Genomic DNA, 25,428 nt, shown 5'->3' with positions numbered 1-25,428 from the left:
TCCTAAAAAATGCATTCTGATTTTCCAGCACTTCCATAGAAAAGACTCCATGTCCATGCTACCACATTTAATTTGCAGGTGTTAAGGTACCTAATGAACTGCCAAAGAAATTACTAGTTCCTTTTAAAAATAACTGCCAAAACTGTTAGCAACACTCAATTAAATGGTTCTGCGGGTCCATAAAATTGTGTCAAAATACCTCCTTCAATGTGAAGCACTAACTGATTTTCCCTTCATATTTGGGTAAATTCTCAAGGTAAAATGATATATTTGAATACACCTGCTATTATAAAAGATGCCCTAGGGAATCCTATTGTACTGTTTGTGGGAATGCAAACTGGTACAGCCACTCTGGAGAACAATACAAAAATTCCACAAAAACCTAAAAATAGAACCACCTTATGATCCAGCAGTTGCACTACTAGGTACCCAACGGCTATAAAAATACAGATTCGGAGTACATGCACCCTGATGTTTACAACAGCATGATCAACAACAGCCAAGCTATGGAGAGAGCCCAAATGTCCATTAACCAAGGAATGGATAAAGAAGACACACATAAATATGTATGCGGATACTAGCCATCATCAAAAAGAAAAATCTTTGCCATTTGCAATGATGTAGATGGAGCTAGAACCTATTATACTAAAGAAAATAAGTTAATCAGAGAAAAGAAATACCATATAATTTCTCTCATATGTGGAATTTAAGAAACAAAACAGATGAACATATGGGAAGAGGGAAAAGAAAAATAAGAGAGAGGACAAGAAACCATAAGAGACTCGATGACAGAGAACAAACCAAGGGTTGATGGAGGGAGGTTGGGGGGGTGGGAAGGCTAGATGGGTGATGGGTATTAAAAAGGGCACTTGTAGTGAGCACTGGGTATTGTATGTAAGTGTTGAATCATTGAATTCTACTCCTGACATGAATATTGCACTGTATACTAACTAAAATTTAAATAAAAATAAAGGCTGCCCTAGGAAGGCACTTACATATTCCATGCCACAAAACTGCATACCTGATAACCAATTGCCTTTAAATTTTTCTCGACTTTAAACTCCTAGGAAACAAAGATACTCCTCTCTATTCCTATTACCTAGTACTGTAACAAAGTCTAGTCTTTTTTACCCATTTAATATGCTGCCTTACTTAGATGATGTGGCAAACACCTGATCAGTAAGGCCAAGGATATTTTAAATATTATGACTTTTAAGGATGAGATGTACTTATTGCATAAACGTTCAAATTACACAGCAAAATACCAAAAAATAAAAATCACTTGGAAAAAACACTACTAGGATTTTATGGAACATTCTTCATGTGTTCACACATATACATATATGCATTTATAATTTTATTTAAATGGGTTATTTGTGTTATCCTGTGATCAGAATTGTTTTAACTTTCTAATATGTTATAGACGCCTCTTCATAAAAACAAAGAACTGCCACATCTTTTTTGGGGGGTTGGAAACAGTTTATTGCATTTACCTTAAAAATTGAAAGAATGGGAGGAGTCAAGATGGCGGAGAAGTAGCAAGCTGAGACTGCTTCAGCTAGCCGGAGATCAGCTAGATAGCTTATCTAAAGATTGCAAACACCTGAAAATCCATCGGCAGATCGAAGAGAAGAAGAACAGCAATTCTGGAAACAGAAAAACAACCACTTTCTGAAAGGTAGGACCGGCGGAGAAGTGAATCCAAAGCGACGGGAAGATAGACCCCGGGGGGAGGGGCCGGCTCCCGGCAAGCGGCGGAGCAACCGTGCACAAAATCAGGACTTTTAAAAGTCTGTTCCGCGGAGGGACATCGCTCCAGAGGCTAAACCGGGGCGAAGCCCACGCGGGGTCAGCGTGGCCTCAGGTCCCGCAGGGTCACAGAAGGATCGGGGGTGTCTGAGTGTCGCAGAGCTTGCGGGTATTGGAACGGGAAAGCCGGCTACAGAGACAGAGCCGACAGTAAGCTCGCAGCTCCGTGTTACCTTGAACCGGTCGCAGGCTCGGTGAGCTCGGAGCGCGGCCGGAGGTCAGGCAGACGGGAGTAACTGGGCGCTGTTCTCTGAGGGCGCACTGAGGAGTGGGGCCCTGGGCTCTCGGCTCCTCCGGGCCGGAGACCAGGAGGCCGCCATTTGTATTCCCGTCCTCTGGAACTCTACGGAAAGCGCTCAGGGAACAAAAGCTCCTGAAAGCAAACCCGAGCGGATTACTCACCCCGGCCCCGGGTGAGGGCGGTGTAATTCCGCCTGGGGCAAAGACACTTGAGAATCACTACAACAGGCCCCTCCCCCAGAAGATCAACAAGAAATCCAGCCGAGACCAAGTTCACCTACCAAGGAGTGCGGTTTCAATACCAAGGAGAGCAGCAGAATTCCAGAGGAGGAGAAAGCCAAGCACGGAACTCATGGCTTTTTTCCTGTGATTTTTTTTAGTCTTGCAGTTAATTTAATTTTTTCTTTTTCATTTTTTTTTTTTTTCTCGCCTTCGGGTAAAATTTTTTTTTTTTTTAACTGTTACCTTTTTCTTTTTTAACGATTTTTTACTAGTTTATCTAATATATATATATTTTTTTTTACATTTTTCTTAGGTGTTTTCTTTTTTAAAAAAAATTCTTTTCTTTTTTTTTTTTCTTTTTTCTTTCTTCCTTTTTGAACCTCTTTTTATCCCCTTTCTCCCCACTCACGATTTTGGATCTCTTCTAATTTGGCTAAAGCATATTTTCCTGGGGTTGTTGCCACCCTTTTAGTATTTTACTTGCCCCTTCATTTACTCTTATCTGGACAAAATGACAAGACGTAAAAATTCAACACAAAAAAAAGAACAAGAGGCAGTACCGAAGGCTAGGGACCTAATCAATACAGACATCGGTAATATGTCAGATCTAGAGTTCAGAATGACAATTCTCAAGGTTCTAGCCGGGCTCGAAAAAGGCATGGAAGATATTAGAGAAACCCTCTCGAGAGATATAAAAGCCCTTTCTGGAGAAATAAAAGAACTAAAATCTAACCAAGTTGAAATCAAAAAAGCTATTAATGAGGTGCAATCAAAAATGGAGGCTCTCACTGCTAGGATAAATGAGGCAGAAGAAAGAATTAGTGATATAGAAGACCAAATGACAGAGAATAAAGAAGCTGATCAAAAGAGGGACAAACAGCTACTGGACCATGAGGGGAGAATTCGAGAAATAAGTGACACCATAAGACGAAACAACATTAGAATAATTGGGATTCCAGAAGAAGAAGAAAGTGAGAGGGGAGCAGAAGGTATACTGGAGAGAATTATTGGGGAGAATTTCCCCAATATGGCAAAGGGAACAAGCATCAAAATTCAGGAGGTTCAGAGAATGCCCCTCAAAATAAATAAGAATAGGCCCACACCCCGTCACATAATAGTAAAATTTACAAGTCTCAATGACAAAGAGAAAATCCTGAAAGCAGCCCGGGAAAAGAAGTCTGTAACATACAATGGTAAAAATATTAGATTGGCAGCTGACTTATCCACAGAGACCTGGCAGGCCAGAAAGAGCTGGCATGATATTTTCAGAGCACTAAACGAGAAAAACATGCAGCCAAGAATACTATATCCAGCTAGGCTATCATTGAAAATAGAAGGAGAGATTAAAAGCTTCCAGGACAAACAACAACTGAAAGAATTTGCAAATACCAAACCAGCTCTACAGGAAATATTGAAAGGGGTCCTCTAAGCAAAGAGAGAGCCTACAAGTGGTAGATCAGAAAGGAACAGAGACCATATACAGTAACAGTCACCTTACAGGCAATACAATGGCACTAAATTCATATCTCTCAATAGTTACCCTGAATGTGAATGGGCTAAATGCCCCTGTCAAAAGACACAGGGTATCAGAATGGATAAAAAAACAAAACCCATCTATATGTTGCCTCCAAGAAACACATTTTAAGCCCGAAGACACCTCCAGATTTAAAGTGAGGGGGTGGAAAAGAATTTACCATGCTAATGGACATCAGAAGAAAGCAGGAGTGGCAATCCTTATATCAGATCAATTAGATTTTAAGCCAAAGACTGTAATAAGAGATGAGGAAGGACACTATATCATACTCAAAGGGTCTGTCCAACAAGAAGATTTAACAATTTTAAATATCTATGCCCCCAACGTGGGAGCAGCCAACTATATAAACCAATTAATAACAAAATCAAAGAAACACATAAACAACAATACAATAATAGTAGGGGACTTTAATATTCCCCTCACTGAAATGGACAGATCATCCAAGCAAAAGATCAGCAAGGAAATAAAGGCCTTAAATGACACACTGGACCAGATGGACATCACAGATATATTCAGAATATTTCATCCCAAAGCAACAGAATACACATTCTTCTCTAGTGCACATGGAACATTCTCCAGAATAGATCACATCCTCGGTCCTAAATCAGGACTCAACCGGTATCAAAAGATTGGGATCATTCCCTGCATATTTTCAGACCACAATGCTCTAAAGCTAGAACTCAACCACAAAAGGAAGTTTGGAAAGAACCCAAATACATGGAGACTAAACAGTATCCTTCTAAAGAATGAATGGGTCAACCGGGAAATTAAAGAAGAATTGAAAAAAATCATGGAAACAAATGATAATGAAAATACAACGGTTCAAAATCTGTGGGACACAACAAAGGCAGTCCTGAGAGGAAAATATATAGCGGTACAAGCCTTTCTCAAGAAACAAGAAAGGTCTCAGGTACACAACCTAACCCTACACCTAAAGGAGCTGGAGAAAGAACAAGAAAGAAACCCTAAGCCCAGCAGGAGAAGAGAAATCATAAAGATCAGAGCAGAAATCAATGAAATAGAAACCAAAAAAACAATAGAACAAATCAACGAAACTAGGAGCTGGTTCTTTGAAAGAATTAATAAAATTGATAAACCCCTGGCCCGACTTATCAAAAAGAAAAGAGAAAGGACCCAAATAAATAAAATCATGAATGAAAGAGGAGAGATCACAACTAACACCAAGGAAATACAAACTATTATAAGAACATACTATGAGCAACTCTACGGCAATAAATTTGACAATCTGGAAGAAATGGATGCATTCCTAGAAACATATAAACTACCACAACTGAACCATGAAGAAATAGAAAGCCTGAACAGACCCATAACCAGTAAGGAGATTGAAACAGTCATTAAAAATCTCCAAACAAAAGCCCAGGGCCCGACGGCTTCCCGGGGGAATTCTACCAAACATTTAAAGAAGAACTAATTCCTATTCTCCTGAAACTGTTCCAAAAAATAGAAATGGAAGGAAAACTTCCAAACTCATTTTATGAGGCCAGCATCACCTTGATCCCAAAACCAGACAAGGATCCCACCAAAAAAGAGAGCTATAGACCGATATCCTTGATGAACACAGATGCGAAAATACTCAACAAAATACTAGCCAATCGGATTCAACAGTACATTAAAAAGATTATTCACCACGACCAAGTGGGATTTATTCCAGGGCTGCAAGGTTGGTTCAACATCCGCAAATCAGCCAATGTGATACAACACATCAATAAAAGTAAGAACAAGAACCATATGATACTCTCAATAGATGCTGAAAAAGCATTTGACAAAGTACAACATCCCTTCCTGATCAAAACTCTTCAAAGTGTAGGGATAGAGGGCACATACCTCAATATCATCAAAGCCATCTATGAAAAACCCACCGCAAATATCATTCTCAATGGAGAAAAACTGAAAGCTTTTCCGCTAAGGTCAGGAACACGGCAGGGATGTCCATTATCACCACTGCTATTCAACATCGTACTAGAGGTCCTAGCCTCAGCAATCAGACAACAAAAGGAAATTAAAGGCATCCAAATCGGCAAAGAAGAAGTCAAATTATCACTCTTCGCAGATGATATGATACTATATGTGGAAAACCCAAAAGACTCCACTCCAAAACTGCTAGAACTTATACAGGAATTCAGTAAAGTGTCAGGATATAAAATCAATGCACAGAAATCAGTTGCATTTCTCTACACCAACAGCAAGACAGAAGAAAGAGATATTAAGGAGTCAATCCCATTTACAATTGCATCCAAAACCATAAGATACCTAGGAATAAACCTAACCAAAGAGACACAGAATCTATACTCAGAAAACTATAAAGTACTCATGAAAGAAATTGAGGAAGACACAAAGAAATGGAAAAATGTTCCATGCTCCTGGATTGGAAGAATAAATATTGTGAAAATGTCTATGCTACCTAAAGCAATCTACACATTTAATGCAATTCCTATCAAAGTACCATCCATCTTTTTCAAAGAAATGGAACAAATAATTCTAAAATTTATATGGAACCAGAAAAGACCTCGAATAGCCAAAGGGATATTGAAAAAGAAAGCCAACGTTGGTGGCATCACAATTCCGGACTTCAAGCTCTATTACAAAGCTGTCATCATCAAGACAGCATGGTACTGGCACAAAAACAGACACATAGATCAATGGAACAGAATAGAGAGCCCAGAAATAGACCCTCAACTCTATGGTCAACTAATCTTCGACAAAGCAGGAAAGAATGTCCAATGGAAAAAAGACAGCCTTTTCAATAAATGGTGCTGGGAAAATTGGACAGCCACATGCAGAAAAATGAAATTGGACCATTTCCTTACACCACACACAAAAATAGACTCAAAATGGATGAAGGACCTCAATGTACGAAAGGAATCCATCAAAATCCTTGAGGAGAACACGGGCAGCAACCTCTTCGACCTCTGCCGCAGCAACATCTTCCTAGGAACAACGCCAAAGGCAAGGGAAGCAAGGGAAAAAATGAACTACTGGGATTTCATCAAGATCAAAAGCTTTTGCACAGCAAAGGAAACAGTTAACAAAATCAAAAGACAACTGACAGAATGGGAGAAGATATTTGCAAACGACATATCAGATAAAGGACTAGTGTCCAGAATCTATAAAGAACTTAGCAAACTCAACACCCAAAGAACAAATAATCCAATCAAGAAATGGGCAGAAGACATGAACAGACATTTCTGCAAAGAAGACATCCAGATGGCCAACAGACACATGAAAAAGTGCTCCATATCACTCGGCATCAGGGAAATACAAATCAAAACCACAATGAGATATCACCTCACACCAGTCAGAATGGCTAAAATCAACAAGTCAGGAAATGACAGATGCTGGCGAGGATGCGGAGAAAGGGGAACCCTCCTACACTGTTGGTGGGAATGCAAGCTGGTGCAGCCACTCTGGAAAACAGCATGGAGGTTCCTCAAAATGTTGAAAATAGAACTGCCCTATGACCCAGCAATTGCACTATTGGGTATTTACCCTAAAGATACAAATGTAGTGATCCAAAGGGACACATGCACCCGAATGTTTATAGCAGCAATGTCCACAATAGCCAAACTATGGAAAGAACCTAGATGTCCATCAACAGATGAATGGATCAAGAAGATGTGGTATATATACACAATGGAATACTATGCAGCCATCAAAAGAAATGAAATCTTGCCATTTGCAACAACATGGATGGAACTAGAGCGTATCATGCTTAGCGAAATAAGTCAAGCAGAGAAAGACAACTATCATATGATCTCCCTGATATGAGGAAGTGGTGATGCAACATGGAGGCTTAAGTGGGTAGAAGAATAAATGAAACAAGATGGGATTGGGAGGGAGACAAACCATAAGTGACTCTTAATCTCACAAAACAAACTGAGGGTTGCCGGGGGGAGGGGGTTGGGGAGAAGGGGGTGGGATTATGGACATTGGGGAGGGTATGTGATTTGGTGAGTGCTGTGAAGTGTGTAAACCTGGTGATTCACAGACCTGGGGATAAAAATATATGTATATAAAAAATATATGTTTATAAAAAATAAAAAATTAAAAAAAAAAAAAAATTGAAAGAATGTTCTCTTTTATGTAGTTTCAGTGTGGGGAAATAAAATATTGAGAGATTCTCTACTTAACTGATACCTAAATGTATAATACATTAAAAACAAATATATCTCATATGAAATATTTCTTAATGTGACTAGAGAACTCCCTAATTGGAATTAGAGTTGTTGATGCATTTATAACTGAATTTCAGAGCTGGTGGGGGGTGGTACTTGGAAGGTTTTCTTATAGATCCCTCTGCTTTACGAACAAGGAAACAGAAGTAGGACTCTGACCCTTGGCACAAAGGTTCAGTGGTACAGGCAGAATTATGATTTTAATTGACCAAATCTGATTCAGTGCTATTGATCCTTCCGCCATCTTGAACACTGTGAAGACCTTGCCTTGGAGAAGTGAGCCCGATCCTCGTACCCATTGTATCTGTCCTTGACTCTCTAGATGCCCAGAGAGCTCAGTGCCACATTATTTTAATGGATACACAGTATTCCATGGTAGACACATACCATTATTCAATAATGTCTCCTACTAATGGATATCTAGGTTATCCTTAGTTTAATCTCACCAACATAAAACTGCCATGGGTATCTCTGTGCAAGCATCTTGTAATAGTTGTGCAACTGCTTTCTCTAGACAAATTCTAGAAGTTGAACTGTTAGAACAAAGTGTAAGCATACTTTATATTTTTCTGTTGTCAAACTATGCTCCAGAAAGATTTAACAACACAGACCCAACCAACCATAGTGCTCCAGAGATCCCCACACTCACCAACACCATTATGTCCAACTTCATAATCACTGACAACTTGATTTCTACTTTCATGTTAAGGATATTAACAAACATGCTCTAAATATTTTTCAATTACATCTTTCAATCTTGTTTATAGTGATTTTCATTATGTAAGTTTTAAATTATATTGTAAAACTTAGCAACTTTTTAAGTTTGATTTTCATGACACATAATATTCCATCAATCCAAACTTTAAGATTATCGGTATTTTCTGCTGATATTATTCTTAACCTTTCTATCAGAAATGCCTTGGAGAACCTGATAAAACCAGAATCACCCACAAAAAATGCCCTTAACTCTAAATTTTGTAGACAATTTAACAAAAGTTCAAGAACTCATTAACTAGATGTGTGATCTTGCCCAAATCACATTTTCTGTATGTTATGCTTCTCACAAATTAATACAGAATGATACAATATTTCTCTATCATAGAACTATTTATATAAGCATGATGCAGAATACCTACTATTCCACAGGTTAATAAGCAATTTCCCTTATTATTATACCTCCTTTCTCAAGAACTCTTTCCCCAACGTTTGGTTCCTCTTCCCATGTACATTACATGAATAATTTGTAAGTAAACATGTAAAGAGAAATTCTCTTCACTTTTTGTCCATCAGCATTTCCGGCTGAGCCCACATATATGTATAGGTCTGATGAGTTAGGAAAGAATGCAAAAGGATTCCTTTACCAATCTCTATGCTCTGCGCTCATCTCAGAGAACCTCTTAAGTTTTTTCTGAAATTTTGTAATTTTTATTAAAGTTCTTACTTGTTCATCACTTATTTTCTAGCCACTTTCAATTTCTATCAATCATAAGTCTTTCATATTTATCACTCTGTAGGATACAGCTTAAACTAAAACTCCAATGAATTAGGGAAAATTGAAAAAATGTAAAACTCATTAAGGCCATAAACTGTACAGTGTTGAGAGAAAGTAACAGAAGAGAAGCCAATAACTATTCCAGAAGGAGTTAAAGTACTAAAACACAACATTCTGCTTCATAAGTATAACATTTCTTACTGTAAAATATAAATAGTAAGTACATTATCAAAATGTAAGCTATTCATGTAATAGCTGAGCCATGCAACCCAATGAAATTCAAGACCAAGGTACTTTAATCAGTGTTCCCATAGCATTCTCACAGAATTCAGAAGAAGAGTAGAAATCTAGGTTACAGGCCAAGCTCTGGTACACATGAGCTACTAACTGGCCTTGCACAAGTTACTTCCCTTCTTCCAGATTAAAAATTCTCAGATTAAACATAAATCCTAACAAAGCCTCGTTGGCCCTAAGGCAGCTCTCCATCGTGGACTTCTGTAGCTCTCAGTATCTAAAGCTCTAAGACTTTTAATTATTTGCTCAATGTCTATCCTCTCTATTTGGTGGTAAGCTCCATGTCTATATTCACCCCAGATCTGCTGCTCCTTACACAGTGCCTGGCACAGCAGGGAGGGAAGAAGGGATGAAGAAATAATTGAATCAATAAACTGGCAATCAAAAAACAAGGTGGTAAACCAGAAGACCTCTAAGGTGTTTGGATGCTAATGTATTAAGGGCATTTTTTTCCTCTTGAATTTTATAAATGCTTGGGTTTAATTAGGTTAATACATTTATGGATCACCTAATTTGAATAGAGTCTTATGCTTTGTCTCCAGGGAGAAAAAAGGTGGCCAAGGATACATGAGAATTAGGTCTTATCCCTGCCCTTCAAAGAAATGGGTCTGGCTAGAAAAAAAAAAGAATAAAACAACTAGGACGAAGGAACAGAACTTTAATGAAAATAATGAATTCACTAGAGAGATGGAGAACCAGTAACAGAGTAAGTGGTCTGAGCAAGAGGAGCTGGGATGACTCTCAATTATGAGAATGCATGGCATAGAGAGGTATGCTGACTCTTCTTCAACCACATAGACCAAGTGAGACCTGACAGAAAAGAACCTAGGCCTCTTCCACTTTCTGGTAGTGAAAGGAAAAAGAATCCCTGTAAGTCAAAAGTAGGGCTCATGTTCCTAAGATTGTAGGGTTATAAGAGAGGAAAGTAAGATTTAGATCAACAGATAAACTCAGATATGGCTGAATCAGTCCTACTACAGACTGCTTTGGAGGCAAACAGAATTTGGACCTGTTTAGAAAATAAATGCTACTCCAGGGAGAATCAAGCAAGTGGTTATTGAACAGAAATATAGAAATGGTAAGTAAGTGAAGGTAAAGGGAATGAGAAACACAGACAACAGAAAGAAAATATTGATGCACCAAAACCCCCTATTCTGAGATCCTGTCACATGCTTCTCACAGTACAGGCAATATGAATAATGGCATTGTCCATGCTTATAGAGGCCTTATTATTGTCTAATTGTGGAGGCAACTGAGGAAAAAATTTCAGTAAGAAATAAAGCCTCCCAATAGCAAAAAAAAAAAAAAAGAAACGAAAAAGAAAACTGGTCTCAAACTATACTATCTAAAGATGCAAATCTAGGTAAACAAAAAGGCCTTGAGTAGTCTGTGAAATGGGGCTTTGCCTTGGCACTTCTGTTTTTGGACTTCTAATCCCTCAGGAGCATTCTTCCCCCATTTTGCCCACTCTGGGGAGGAGGGCTGGTATGCACAAGAAAATAGCCACAACACTTAGCAGCCTGCCTTGCAGCCAAACAAAAGAGGAAGGCAACCCCAAACAGACAAGATGGGGTAACAAGCACACATCTGACTGCAGCAGTGATTCCAAGGGCAGAGCAGGATGTGACTTGCACAAGACAAGATGCAAGCCCCTTTTCCTTCCTCTGAGGGAGCAAACCCTCAGAGGCTCCAGTCAGTTCTTCCTAGACAGGGCCTAACCCCATCAGCTGTTCTTCATAAATTCTGAGGGAAGAGGAGAGAGCTTCCAGGAACAGCAGAGAGCTTCCAGGAACAGCAGAAAGTTCTGATTAAGCTCACAGGGCAAGAAATTGAGAGGTTTATTTAAAACTGAAGGTGGAGTAGGATCTCTGACCTAACACAAGTCAACAAAGCAGCCACATATTTGAGCTGAGAAACCTCTCTCCTTCCATTTGCTTTTCTTATCTTGCTGCCCATAGTTAAAAAAAAAAAAAATCCACCTTGCTCAGAATTTGTATTTCTTGCTTCTTCCAACTGTATATATTTCTATGAGGAAGAGCACATGGCTGAGGCCCTGGTATCTCCCTGCCCTTCAGAAGTATTAATGAGCCACTACGTACAAAGCAGTTACACAGTTTATTGTTCCCAGTCACCCTTTCTTCTCCCCTGAAACACACTCAGATATGGGCACTCTCTCCATCAATGCCTATGGAGTGAAAATGTCAAGGGGCTCCTATTGCCTGCCTACAATAGGACATCATTTAAAGAAGTTACACTAGATCATCTTTCTGATTATGAGGGGGAAAAATTCTCTTAATCCTCCAAAAGAGGGACCTGGGAAGAATGTAACACATCTTTCTATACCACAAATATTTTCGTGGCATTTTATGAATTTCCTTCAAAAGCCTGAGGTAAAAACAAAACAACTGGTAAAGGTCTATTTAGCAATATACATGAATAAGCATAGAGTGCAGAAGAATCCAAGCAGCTGAACTCCTGTCTCTAACCAAAAAAATTTCAAGAACAAAAAAAGAGACAAAATTAATTCAATAAGAACTACACATCTATATGAAATTATGGTCCATTTTAGTGACTAAAAAACCAATAGATCCAACTAGAAAAGCAATACAAGCATTTAAATTATCTTGCCTTGGTAGAAAAAAAATAAGCCTTATTTTGTGCATGAAACAGTAAGAAAAATTGTGAAAATAGAAGAAAAAAAAGGGGAAGAGTTAGATTTTATGAAACCAAAATTTATAGACCTAACAGATGGCCTAAATCATTTGAACAAGTAGAAAACCATAATTTAAATAGAATGAACAAAGGAAACACTGATATGCTTGTAGCTCCATAGTCAGAGAAGGGCAGAGATGCCAGGAGAGCATCACCATCATTTGAGAACACTGGCAGGTTTATTCATGCTAACACGTTATAATTGAGAATCAATACAGAGAAGAATCTGCTTAAATGAACTCCAAGAGTTTGTCCAAGCAATCCTGTTAATGTCATGTTGCATTTTATTAAATGATGTTTGGAATAAGAAGTCTGTTGGTTGGGCCTTAGAAAACTTTGTTTTAAAGAGGTATACCTTACTTAATTTACAATGACAGCTACAATCACAGCATTTGGGCTTTATGATAAATCTCACTATATATGAGAGGAAATAAATGTGAAGAAAATTAATCCCTTATCAAGGTCATGTAGAGTGACGTTGAAGTTACTGTCAATTTCTGATGTGGGCAGATATACTAGGCCATGAATGTCCATGAACATAATTTTCACAGTCCCAAGGGGAGGGAGGAGAATATATCTTTAGGTGTGTGCTGTTAGGGCCAGGAGTACTGGGGCTTTTATCAAAGAAAGATGTAGTTAGAGAAGGTATGGAAGTGCTAAGTATGGCTAATCAAGAATTGTGTTGGAGATCAGCTCTACTAGGATGTTCAAGAACTTAATCAGTAAGCACGTGTAATGAGCCTACATGTAGAAGTCTGTTAGAAAGGCAGAAAAGAGGACACAGGTGGAAAAGCACCCCAAATACCATGCTCATAATCATACTGTAAGGTAGTATTATAAATCCCATCCTAAAAGAAAATGGAGGCTAACAGAAATCAAGTATTTTGCCCAAAGTCACATTTCTAAAAACTGTTATAAACAGGATGGGTATACAGATTCAGTACTAGGCCAAAGATCTATCAATACTACCAAACCAAATGGTCACGGAAGAAAAAAAAAAAAGGGCATTCTATGCAGAGGGGAGAGAATGGGACTAAGGACCAGTTTGAATTAGGAGAAGTTTATGCATAGAAAGAGTAGAAAGAAAGTCAGAAAGTTGGAGTCAGACAGGGACAGCCTTGATGCCTACTTAAGAAGAACCTTGTCCAGCAGCTAGTTGGGAACCACAGAACTTTGGAAATCAGAGAAAAATCTAAAAAGGGGAGAAAGAGTCTAAAGAATCTAAACAAGGCATTAAGAAAAGGGATTTGTAGAAACACCAGAAAGAAAAAAATATTTAAAATCAAGCACTGTACTAACATGGAATTTTGGTACTCCAAGTAAAAACCTAACTTTCTAAGTTGGAAATCCCTAAATAATGTCCAATTGTTTAATGCTTTACCAGTGCAAATAATGAAAAATTTCAGGAGCGATCCAGTAAGTCTTCTTTCCCATAGAAAAGGGACAGCTTTTGATAGCTAAGAGAAACAAGTGCCTGTCTTCTTCCTTGTTCACAAAGCCCCCTCTAAGGGGGTGTGCTGTAAACATTGTAACATGTTTGAGGACATTTACTTCAGCCACAGCTTTACTTCTTAGAAAGGTGAAGGCCAACATGCAATGAGGGGCTCAGGAGGGAAAATGTAGAGAAGGATCAATTTCTGTGGACCATTTCTGTGGCTCACAGGAAGGACAGGAGGGTTCACCAAGACTAGAGGTTAAACCCTGCCCTCAAGTATCTGCGCTCACAGTCCTTAGCCCTGTGCACATTTACCACTCACAAGGAGTAGTAGGACAAAAATCTCAGGACTCAGGATCCTGGCTCTTGGCCATCCTTCAAAATCTCTTTACACCCCAGAGGGAGAGGGCTTTACTGTTGCTACAGAATCTTCACGGAGGGGCTGCAAATTAATTCCTGATTCTATCAGAATTACGATTTAATTTTTGTAAAAAATTGCATATGCACAAATTTGGGTTACCTTAGCTTACACTGTAAGATTAGTACTTCTTTAAAATTAAAGATTTTAATCTGGCAATATGTGGTATCTAATAGAAATCTTCCTGTTTAAAAAAAATGAGTATGTATATAATTCTATATTTTTCCCTTCTCCTTTCCATTAAAATTTTTTTTTCAATCGATAGGATAGAGAGGGATCTTCAAAGAGTTAGAATAGGAGAAACTGCAGCAAATGATTCATCTTTGCTCTTTTTATCTCAGTAGTCAGCAGCTGGGTGAGAAACCTGATCCCGATCACCTTTCAATAATAGACCATATTCTTCTCTCAATCAACAGTTGCAGAAGCTCTGCTGAACTCCTCTTCTGCTGCTTTCAACAAAAGTTGCATCTAAGGAAATACTGACTGTCCATATGTGGTACCACCATGCTCTAGCTACTTGAGAGGTGTGAGAGCCTTAAATGAATTCCATGAACGAATGGTCTGTTTGTGCTGCCATAGATTGCACCACTCACAGCTGTAGGGGTCCATGGAGCCAGAACCTTCATTATTACCCTGACACAGAACTTTCAGTAAGGACAGAGCCTTCTGTGATTATGAGAATGCATTACCTTGCAGAGTCACAATCATTGGTTTGAATGAAATTAATTCTCCAAGATCAGTGGTAAAAGCACAAAACACAAAACATTAAATCTGCTTTGTAAGGCCCCCCAAATGATAGCATCTATATGGAATTTATTTTCAGAGTCATAAGCCAAGTCATTTTCCTTCGTGGAACTGGAATCTTACAAACTCGGCTGTTGAACAACAGTTGTCAAAGATGTCAAAACGTCGTTCAACATTTAGACAGCCACCTAGCTATTATTCCTGTGGGATACATGGGTGGCTGAGAAAATCATATTTGACAGATGCAAAAAATAAGATATCCATATGGAAAATACAACTCTTCATTTTCCAATCATCTAGCCAAGCAATTTCCCTACCTATCTCACTGGGATGCAGCCAATCTTCCCAAAAGAATGGATTCAGACTTTTTTCACAATTGCTACTGAACATGTAAGCTTCCCAAATAATCTTCCAATTCTTATTATACACATAACCCACAAATACTATTTATCCTGATTCTAGGAGTTAAGAATTCAGGGCCCTAATGCTAGAGAGCTCATATTGTATCACCCTACACCCCACCATTGCTCCTTTCTAGAGAAACTGCCAGGACCACCGTCATTACTGAGGCAAGCAGCCCAGGCTATAGCTGTTTGGACCAAGAGAGGGCATCAGTACCCCTAAGATTTCTGTAAAAGAGATTTAACCAGTAGGGATGATAGTTACTTCAGAAGTATCCTATTCCTTTTCTTCTTGGTCTGTACACAGATCACCAGTTAGGTTGTGGGGACAAAAAGGAAAAAACAGGAACAGAAATACATGAGGAGAGAAGCCAAAATTGAAATGTTGTGCATGTCACAAGCCAAGGGTCAAGAAGTAGGATCAAGAAGTAGAATATGAATTGACCAACCACTGGTAGTACAGACACATCCTGGAGTTGCAATAGATCAGAAACAATCTTCCTTGTCCTGAGTTAGGTCCTACCTCTGTGAGAACTGACCAAACTATAACTCCTTCTCATTCTGAAAGACCCCTGGAATTCTTCCCAACTTGATACATGTCTGACATGGTTTTATTTTCTCATGCATCCTTAAGCCTTCCATTTCTTAAGGTAATTTGAACAAGTTTCTGTTCTTATTATCAGAGACATTTATATGGGCCCCACACCAAAAGGACTCAAAGTGTTCCTTTTCCCTTTACTAACCATAACACAATCTTAGATATCCCATTTGATAGCCTACATATAACCTCACAAATTTAGGGACTACTTTGCTAATACTTGCCATCACTGAAAGAAAGGAAATGGCTAACAAAGCCTCTCCCTTGGCTTGCTTTTTAATTACTGTTGGATCTTTTTTTCTGTTGTCACATGTAGACAATTTATTTTCAAGCAGATGTGGAAGATTTAGCTACAGTGAGTTGAGAATGAAAACCTGGTATCCTATGGGAGCTTCAGTAGTCTCTCCATTTTCTGTGGCACTGAAAGATTCTCCTGTGTGATTTCTGAGTCGATTTCAAGGCTCAAAGGTCAATTTTTGCATTGGCAAAATCTGATTCTTCCAATCCCTACAGGATAAAGTGGACTCCCAAAGCTATTCCAGCACTGGGAAAATGTCAGGTTATATCAAAAATTAATGAGCCAGCCCCCACAAAGCTCCTGTATCTTCCCAACTAATTACTCCTCCCTCCCCCAAAAAAGACACTCCTCTATCAGCCAGGTTATTTTTAATCACAGATATTTGGAATGGGAGTGAAAGGACATGTTGGTTGACTCACTGACTTGGTTAGAGTAATATGAGCAGTTAGTGACCTGGGATACTAAACATCCTATAATGGACATGAATGGACAGAAAAGTTCCATACAATGATGAATCATTCTATCAAAATGCTAATAGTACTTCCCTTGAGAAACACTGAGCCCTCTCCAAAAAGCAGGAAAGAAAGGCAAACCAAAGAGAATGGCAGCAAGAGAACAAGCAATGCATTCCACCAGAAGTGAAGCAGTCAAGTAAGGGTTGTCTAAGGATCAATCTCAAGCCCTGTTGACCTCCTTCCCCTCACCTCCAACAATACTACTCATGGCACACTCCCCACTCTTACTCCCTCTACAAAACAATCTTGGGTTCAGTTAGATTTAAATTAGATCTTTTAAAAAACTGTCTTTATTTCCACATCTTTTTATTTGTTCTAATTATGATAGTTTCTGGACAACTAATATTGGTAATAGTAATAGATAATATCAACTGAAAATTCTTCCACATTCCTAAAATTCATTATCAACTGCAAATCCTTCCATGTTGCTAAATGGCTTAATTATTAAATTTGTGCTGTAATATGTCTTTTGAAAATTTGCTTTAGAGACTAATTCTTCAGGGCATAACTCCCTAAAGGTTCATCTTATGAAACACTTTTTTGATGCACACTGGGGCTTGGCAGAAGCAAAGGTGAAAATTCTCTTGCCACTCTCCCAGACTCTTTATTAAGCTCTAGGCAGTATCAAAAGAGACATCCTACACAAAGAAGCTTCACCACTGAGGGTCAGGATGTGGAGAGACCAAATGGAAAGAGACAGCTCAGAAACCTTGGGTTAAAGGGCAAATATTTTAGAGGTAGTATACTCAATTATGTCAGAGAGACAAGCCCATGGCACTTTCTGTAAGAGATTAAACAGAAAGGTAAAAAAGTTCAGCAAGACACACTCACAGACTTAAAAGCTCCTCAAGATAAAGTACAAAACACAATTGTTTTAAATGAGGCAATGTCTTGTTATAAGAAGAGCACACTATCACTAAAAATAAGAGTTTCCAACAAATAGGGTCCTTACAGACTAAAGCCCAGTAAAAATTCCTGGGATTACGGACACAGCCTGTGTCTGCACTGTCCAATATGGTATCAACTACATGTGGCAATGAAGCACTTGAAATGTGGCTAGTGCAAATGAAGGACTGAATTTCTAGTTTAATGTTAATTTAAATAAAAATAGATACATGTGGTTAGTGGCTACTATATTGAACAAGGCAGGAAAAGGCTTAGACCATGATTTGGGAAAATGATCTAAAAGGTTATCACACACACAAAAAAATCTTACATATCTTCTGACCACCTGGAAAAATACTTTCTTGGTGTCCTCCCTGCCACACAGACACAATTCATAAGATTTCACAACATCAGAATCAAGAGCAGTGCTTTTCAAATTTAAGCATCCATCAGAATCACCTGAAGGTCTTACTTGTTGAAAATTCTGTGGTGTGTCTAACAATTACAGGGACCAGAAACACAGCAAGGCTGAACTCAAAGCTGCCAGGACAGTCTACCCCTAATTCCTGTACTGACCCTATCTTAGAGTCAAAATAAGGCTTTCTGTTAGAATAATGTAATTTCTTCAGGTCTAGGTGAGGGTTACTGCCTCTTTCACCATTTCAACAAGAGTTCTAAAAGTAACAAAAGAACATGTTATATTAAAACCTTTTACCTATCACTCAAAAGGCATACAATTAAAGATAAACCCTATCAATACTCCCAAAGAAGAAACAGAAATAAAAATGTTCTAGAATAAAAATGTTTCTCCAAACATTCTTGTGTATTGTATTACCAGCAAAACTGTTCTAGGATCAGCAGTCAGTTGGGAGTAGATTTCTTTTGAGAGTTACTTTGTCAATTTAAATTCAAATTAGCTGACATACAGTGTAGTATTGGTTTCAGGAATAAAATAGAGTGATTCAGGAGTTCCTGGATGGCTCAGCTGGTTAAGCATCTGCCTTTGGTCCAGGTCATGATCTCAGGGTCCTGGGATCGAGCCCTGCATGGGGCTCCCTCCTCAGTAGGGAGCCTGCTTCTCCCTCTCCCTCTGCTGCTCTCACTGCCTGTGCTCTCTCACGCTGTCAAGTGAATAAAATCTTAAAATATAAATGTAAATATAAATATAAATACACACACACAGTGATTCATCACTTATGTGTAACACTCAGGGCTCATCACAAGTGCCCTCCTTAATGACCATCACCCATTTATCCCATCCTCCCAGACATCTCTACTCCAGTAACCCTCAGTTTGTTCTCTACTTAAGTCTTTTATGCTTTATCTCCCTCTTTTTTTAATCTTACTTGTCCTTCCCTTCCCCTATGCTCAACTGTTTTGTTTCTTAAACTTCACATAAGTGAATCATATGGTATTTGTCTGACTTACTTTGCTCAGCCTAATACACTCTAGTTCTGCCTACGTTGTTTCAAAAGGCAAAATTTCATTCTTTTTGATGGCCACATAATATTCCATCATACATATATACCACATCTTCCTCATCTATTCATCAGCCAACGGACATTTGGGCTTTTTCCATAATTTGGCTGTTGTTGATAGTGCTGCTATAAACATTGGGGTACATGTGCCTGCTACATCATCATTTTTGTATCCTTTGGATAGATACCTAGTAGTACAATTGCTGGGTCATAGGGCAGTTCTATTTTTAATGTTTTGCGGACTTTCCATACTATTTTCCAGAGTGGCTGCACCAGTTTGCATTCCCTCCAACAGTGAAAAAGGGGTCCCCTTTCTCCACATCCTCACAGACATGGCTGCTTTCTGAGTTATTAATTTTAGACATTTTGGCAGATGTGAGGTGATATCGCATCATGGTTCTGATTTGGATTTCCTTTGAGGATTATTTACATTCTTTGGTATACTTACACACTAGTCATTTTAACATTAAGAGATTACCCCCTCAAAAACAATTTCTTAGATGTGGTATGTGTACACACACACACACACACACGCAGGAATATCACACAGCCATAAAAAAGTGAAATCTTGTCACTCATGACAACATGGATTAATCTGTTGAGGAAAATAAGTTAGACTAAGAAAGACAAATACCCTATAATTTCACTCATATGTGAAATCTAAAAAACAAAACAAATGAATAAACAAAGCAGAACCAGACCTATAAACAAAGAGAACAAACTGCCAGAGGGGAGGGAGGTGGTTGGATGGGCATAAATGGGTGAAGGGGAGAGGGAGGTACAGGCTTCTAGCTATGGAATAAGTCACAGGAATAAAAGGCACAGCATAGGGAATATAGTCAATAATATAGTAATAACATTGTATGGTGACAGATGGGAACTACATTTGTGGTGAGCACAGCAGAACATCTAAAGAAGTTGAATCAGTATGTTGTACACCTGAAACTAACATAACATTCTGTCTCAACTATATTTAAATTTAAACTTTTAAAAAAAGCAATTTCCTTCACTTCTCAATAACCTTCTTTCTGCCTCCTTCACTCCCTCTTAACTTTCCAGAAGAAAGCCTTCATTCAGAATATTTTGCTGCAATGAATAGGGCATAAAGCTTTCAGATAAAATCAGAATCCAGTACTGTTCATTATTTCCCCTACCACTAATCATCTGCTCTTCTTCAAACTCCCAATATTCCTCAGCTAATACCTGCACAAGAGGTATTCTTGGGACCTGGAAATTTGGGGAAACAGATAATGTTTCTTAACCTTTACAGAGCCCCCATGTAGTCATACAGTACTATGTACATCACTTCCTTAGATACAGAGTTATTAATTCTGTGTCTCATTTGCAGGTAGGGAAACTAGCAAAATGAGGCTAAATGGTTAAAATACAGTCCCAGAAAAACTCAGCAAAATTTAATCCCTTCAGTGTATTACTTTAGCAATGGTTCTCAATCAGGCAATTTCCTGTCCCCAGGAGACAATCGGTGGTTTGTCTCTGCCCCCAGAGACATTTTTAACTGTGGGGAGTACTCCTGAAATCTAAAGGGTAGAAGCCAAGGACCCTGCCAAAACAGGCTACAGTGCAGAGGATAGCCCCCACCACGAACTGCCTGGCTCAGAAAGCCAACAGTGCCAAGAATGAGAACCCCTGCTCCTCTGGGAAATCTAGCATGACTTTCTTTTGCCCCCTAATCAATAAAGAATGGCTCCCTCTACAGTTTGATCCTTGTATAGTATTTACACAGAAACATGCCAATCAAGTGTTATTTCTGGCATTCTATATTTTTTAGTTACTTTAAACATACAAAATATATGGGAGTCATAGAGGAAAATGAGGACAGCTAGCAAAGGCTGCCTTCTTTACTTTAATGAGAAAACCTAGCAAATACCAGGTCCCTGCACTAGCAACCTCCAGGTCCTGAGCTATGATCTGTATTGCTGCTTACCCGGATTCTTCAGTTGTTCGTGAGCTTTGCAGGTGCCTTTTCTCTGCTTTCCTTATCTCTAAGCATGTGCATCACTCCAGAGCAGTAATGATGTATGCTTATGGGAATCTCTAGAGATCTACAGTCCCTAATTGTCTATTTTGTTCAGTAAATTGTACTCATTACTGAGCCACTGAAGGACATCAGGCTTTCTGGGTACCTTCTGTATGAGCCTGGGTAATGGGACATTATCTGCCAAGGGCTCCACAATACTGAACGGAGATGCTTAAAACCCTCCATCCAGCTTTTCAGCTAAGTACCATTTTTTTTTTAACCTCTATCTCTCTTTAACCATCCTTAGCTCTACTTAGATCCATATTAAATACAATTTTCTCTTCAAGGAGTCTGATTTCAGTTTAAGCTCTTAAAGCCAGGAAGCTCAGAAAGGTTATGATGTCCTTTCAACCCATCCTTCCTGGACCTCTACTTGCATCCTGACAAGTGCATTCCAAATAGTAAATTTCTCCCTCTGGTCTCAAAAATCTTCAGCACAAATGAAAATCCAAAGCCAGCTTTGATTATAATGCTCCCAATGCCCACATTCATTATACCAAGGACTGCAAATAGACAGGAGTGAACAGACGTGTAGCTTCCAGTGACACTAGATAAAATAAAATGGAACAGGCAGAATCATGTTTGCTACTACTATTATCCACAAAAATGGGAATGAACTCTCTAGTAAGCTGTTTCTTTCCTGGAAAAAAATCTAAATGATTAATGAAGGAAAAGTTGGGCAAAGTAAGCCATGTTATAGGAAGGTTCTGGGAGAGGGGAATATATGCCAACAGAGCTAACAGTAAGATAAGGCTACAGGAAAAATGCAGTCAGGCCTTATTCCCTTCTCTACTCATAATGTCAGAAAAGCTCCTCTGTGTAAATCAAACCCATTCAAATTCACTGAAAATTCCTCTTTGAGATTTCCATGCAGAGTTTCCATCCCATCACTTTGATGAATTTTCTCTTCAAAATTGTTAATTAGTACAGTGTCTATAAGTTGAATCAATAAAGGCTTTGCGAAAAAGACAGACAACTTCATTGCACTGACTCTAACAGGCTAGTGAGGCAAGAGCCTCTAGGACTTAGTAAAATCAGAAAAACAATGGCAGATAATGCCTTTGACTTACCCTGGAGTAAAGGGTGTGAGAGCCTTCCAACGCACTTACATCCTCATGACCCATCAGCTCTGCTGTTTTTCACCACTCAGTCACTTCTGCATGTTGGACCACCACTGACCAATCACCAACTGCCAAAAAAAATAAATAAATGAGTGAAGACCCACAACTTGAAGTCCAGAGGCACTGCTCAAGTGAATTTGTGTGTGGTCTAAGTGCTTGACACATAGACCCAAATACATATAATGGCTCAAGCTCAACAAAAATTTATTTCTGGCTCCCATATACATACTGAACAGGTAAACAGGTTGGTCAGTCAGTGGAGCGGCCCTCACTGACACAGTGATCCAGGTACCCAGGCTAATGTAAGTTTTGCCACCTTTCTTAAAACTTGATTTCTAAACTTGCCCTAGGAATCTTCTCCATTCCAATCAGCCAGAAGTGGAAAACATGGAAACTCACATGGTATTCCCTGTGTGTTTTTTTTCCTGGAAGTGGCTTGCAAAACCCTTCCATTTCCACTCACATTTTATTGGCTAGAATGAGTAACACAGCCACACCTAAGACCATGTGCTGCTGGGCAGCTAACAGTTATTATCTATCATACAAGGCTACTCCAGACCAACCAAGATGACAACATTATATTTGGTACAACGTTCTGGGTAAGACACAATAACCTTGACTTAATTACTTAACAAATCTATGCTCCCTGATATTTTATCTGTAAAATACCTCTTCCCTCACAAGGTTAATGTGAAACTCCAAATGAGACTAAGCCGCACTTCTAGACTTTAATGTGCACACATAGCACCTGGAAATCTTGATGAGATGCATTCTAATTCAGTAGATCCTGAGTGAAGCCTGAGAATCTGCATTTCTCACAAGCTCCCAGATGATACCAATGCTGCTGTTCTGATCACACATTAAGTAAAAAGGAAACAGAATATTTTTGTAAATCAGAAAGTAATTTTCAGATACAAAGAATTATCTTGGCACCAAATTTGATTATAATTCCCAACTAGCTAGCGCTTTTAGGAAATAGTCTAGGTACCATATAAAATTTCATATAGTCGGATTTCTAGAAATGGAAAGAATTTAAGTCTTGGTTACTCTTCTCTCTTATTTTCTATACAAAGATATAAACTCAGATGCCAATAATGCCCCCAAAATCTCACAATAAATTAGTGTACTGGAATAGAATGCAGAAATTTTGACTTTTTTTCTATTAAACTCAATTGACAGCCTTCTGAAAAGGGTAATTTTCTTCTGCTAAAGCAAGAACAAATACTAATCTGGCCCATACCCAAAAGGGACCAGAAGATAGCATTCACCAGTTTGGGTCACTATGGCACAAAAGGTGACACAGAAAAGATCAGATTTTTAAGCAGATGTTCTTCATAATGTAGTGATTGCCACCAAAGTTGTGTTTCACATGTCCAAAACAGGACCTGAACATAAATTAACTTCTGTATATGCTCTGGCAAAACCAAAAATATTTTCAAAATATAAAAACTTTGAGTTACTACTATTTGGAGGACAAATAGTAAAGACAAAGAAAAAGAAAAAGAGGGTGCCTGGGTGGCTCAGTGGGTTAAAGCCTCTGCCTTCAGCTCAGGTCATGATCCCAGGGTCCTGGGATCAGGCCCCACATCGGGCTCTCTGCTCAGCGGGGAGCCTGCTTCCCCTCTCTCTCTCTACCTGCCTCTCTGCATACTTGTGATCTCTCTCTCTCTCTGCGTCAAATAAATAATCTTTAAAAAAAGAAAAGAAAAATAAAATAATTAACCAAGAAGCAGAATTTTCTATGATAAATCCTGAGGACAAAGAAAAGAACCTTAAAAAAAAAAAAAAAAAAGGAAAGAAAGAAAAAAAGAAAAGGAAAGGAAAAGAAAATAATTAACCAAGAAGCAGAAGCTTCTATGATAAATCTTGAGGACAAAGAAAAGAACATCAAGATTTTTATCCCTAACATGTATGCTATTTTTGCACCTCAGATCATGGTGAGTCCTACCTAGGAGCTTACAGTAAAAAAGTGCAATGAAGGACCTCAGAAGTGAAAAACAGGAGTCAACCCACCAAATCACAAGTCAGAAAAGCACTAACTATCTGGAAATCAAAGCAGATTGGTGAAGAAAGGAGGCTCTTACAATGCATGTCATCTTCAATGAAGGAACATGAATATGGAAGTGTTTTTGGTGAAACCATGAGAGAGTACTTACTGGGCAAGCAATGATAAATGGAAATCAATATTTGCATATCCATTATTAATTTAAAATGAATAAAATTCTATTAGCATCTTCCTTTAGTGAGCTATTTTAAACACTTTAATAAAGCTAAAACTTTCTAAGAACTTTCATAGTTTTACTTCTATACTCTACCCCCAACCCTCATGCACTATAGTGTCTTCAGCTCCTCAAAAACTCTCCCATCCTGGCAATTTTCCACAACCTATTCTAGACTCTAGAATTTCTACCCTATTTTTGTGCCATGAATTCTACTTCCCTCACCACCCCCCACCCAGCTTTGGCAGTCTGTTGAAGTTGAAGAAACTCCTCCTCAGAATAATGTGTTAAATGTTATAAGATTACAAAAGAAGCCTATTATATAGACATCTTTCCATGCAGCACTCAGAGTTCCATAAACCTAATATAAGAACATCCCATTGGTAAGGGACACTTCTAGGATAATGAAAGTTTTATTTTCTTCTAGGAAACAGTATCCATAAAGTTTTAAAACCCCAAGATGTACATAAAGAATTGTGTGCAGGATCAGTCAGTGAAGAACAAGCTGCAAAGAAAAGCCTGACCTTGAATCTCTAGCCAAACTCAACATTATTCATGCTGTGGCTTTAAAATGATACATTAAGGAATTACTCAGAATTTTCTTTGGCTCCAGCCCTATAGATATAGCATATTCTGAGTCCTGATGGCAAGTGGAGAAAGGCAGCATTGAAGAAGGAAAGATGGAGAGGATTAAGAGCTTGGCTCCTAATTCTCTAACAAGTTCTCTACCACTAACTAGCTCTGTTAGCTTGGTCAGTCAGTCGGTTCTGAGCTGAAACTGC

At 38.6% G+C, this 25,428-nt stretch overlaps 1 protein-coding gene across 5 annotated transcripts in view; it reads right to left on the bottom strand.

Moving 5' to 3' along the window:
• The window catches only part of TMEM108 (transmembrane protein 108), a 384,720-nt gene that overhangs the window by 355,138 nt on the left and 4,154 nt on the right, over positions 1-25,428 (bottom strand). For 4 of the 5 annotated variants that reach the window (XM_059162623.1, XM_059162626.1, XM_059162624.1 and 1 more), the window contains exon 2: positions 22,377-22,495. The gene's annotated coding sequence lies outside the window, so the exon portion shown is untranslated. Of the gene's footprint in view, positions 1-1,982; positions 2,197-22,376; positions 22,496-25,428 lie in introns of those variants that run through there. The other variant, XM_059162627.1, reaches the window with a different exon arrangement.

The sequence above is a fragment of the Mustela lutreola genome, chromosome 2 (assembly GCF_030435805.1).
Source record: "Mustela lutreola isolate mMusLut2 chromosome 2, mMusLut2.pri, whole genome shotgun sequence".
Classification (NCBI taxonomy): domain Eukaryota; kingdom Metazoa; phylum Chordata; class Mammalia; order Carnivora; family Mustelidae; genus Mustela; species Mustela lutreola.
Note: the sequence above shows the minus strand (reverse complement) of the source record. Positions and strands in the feature narration are given on the sequence as shown.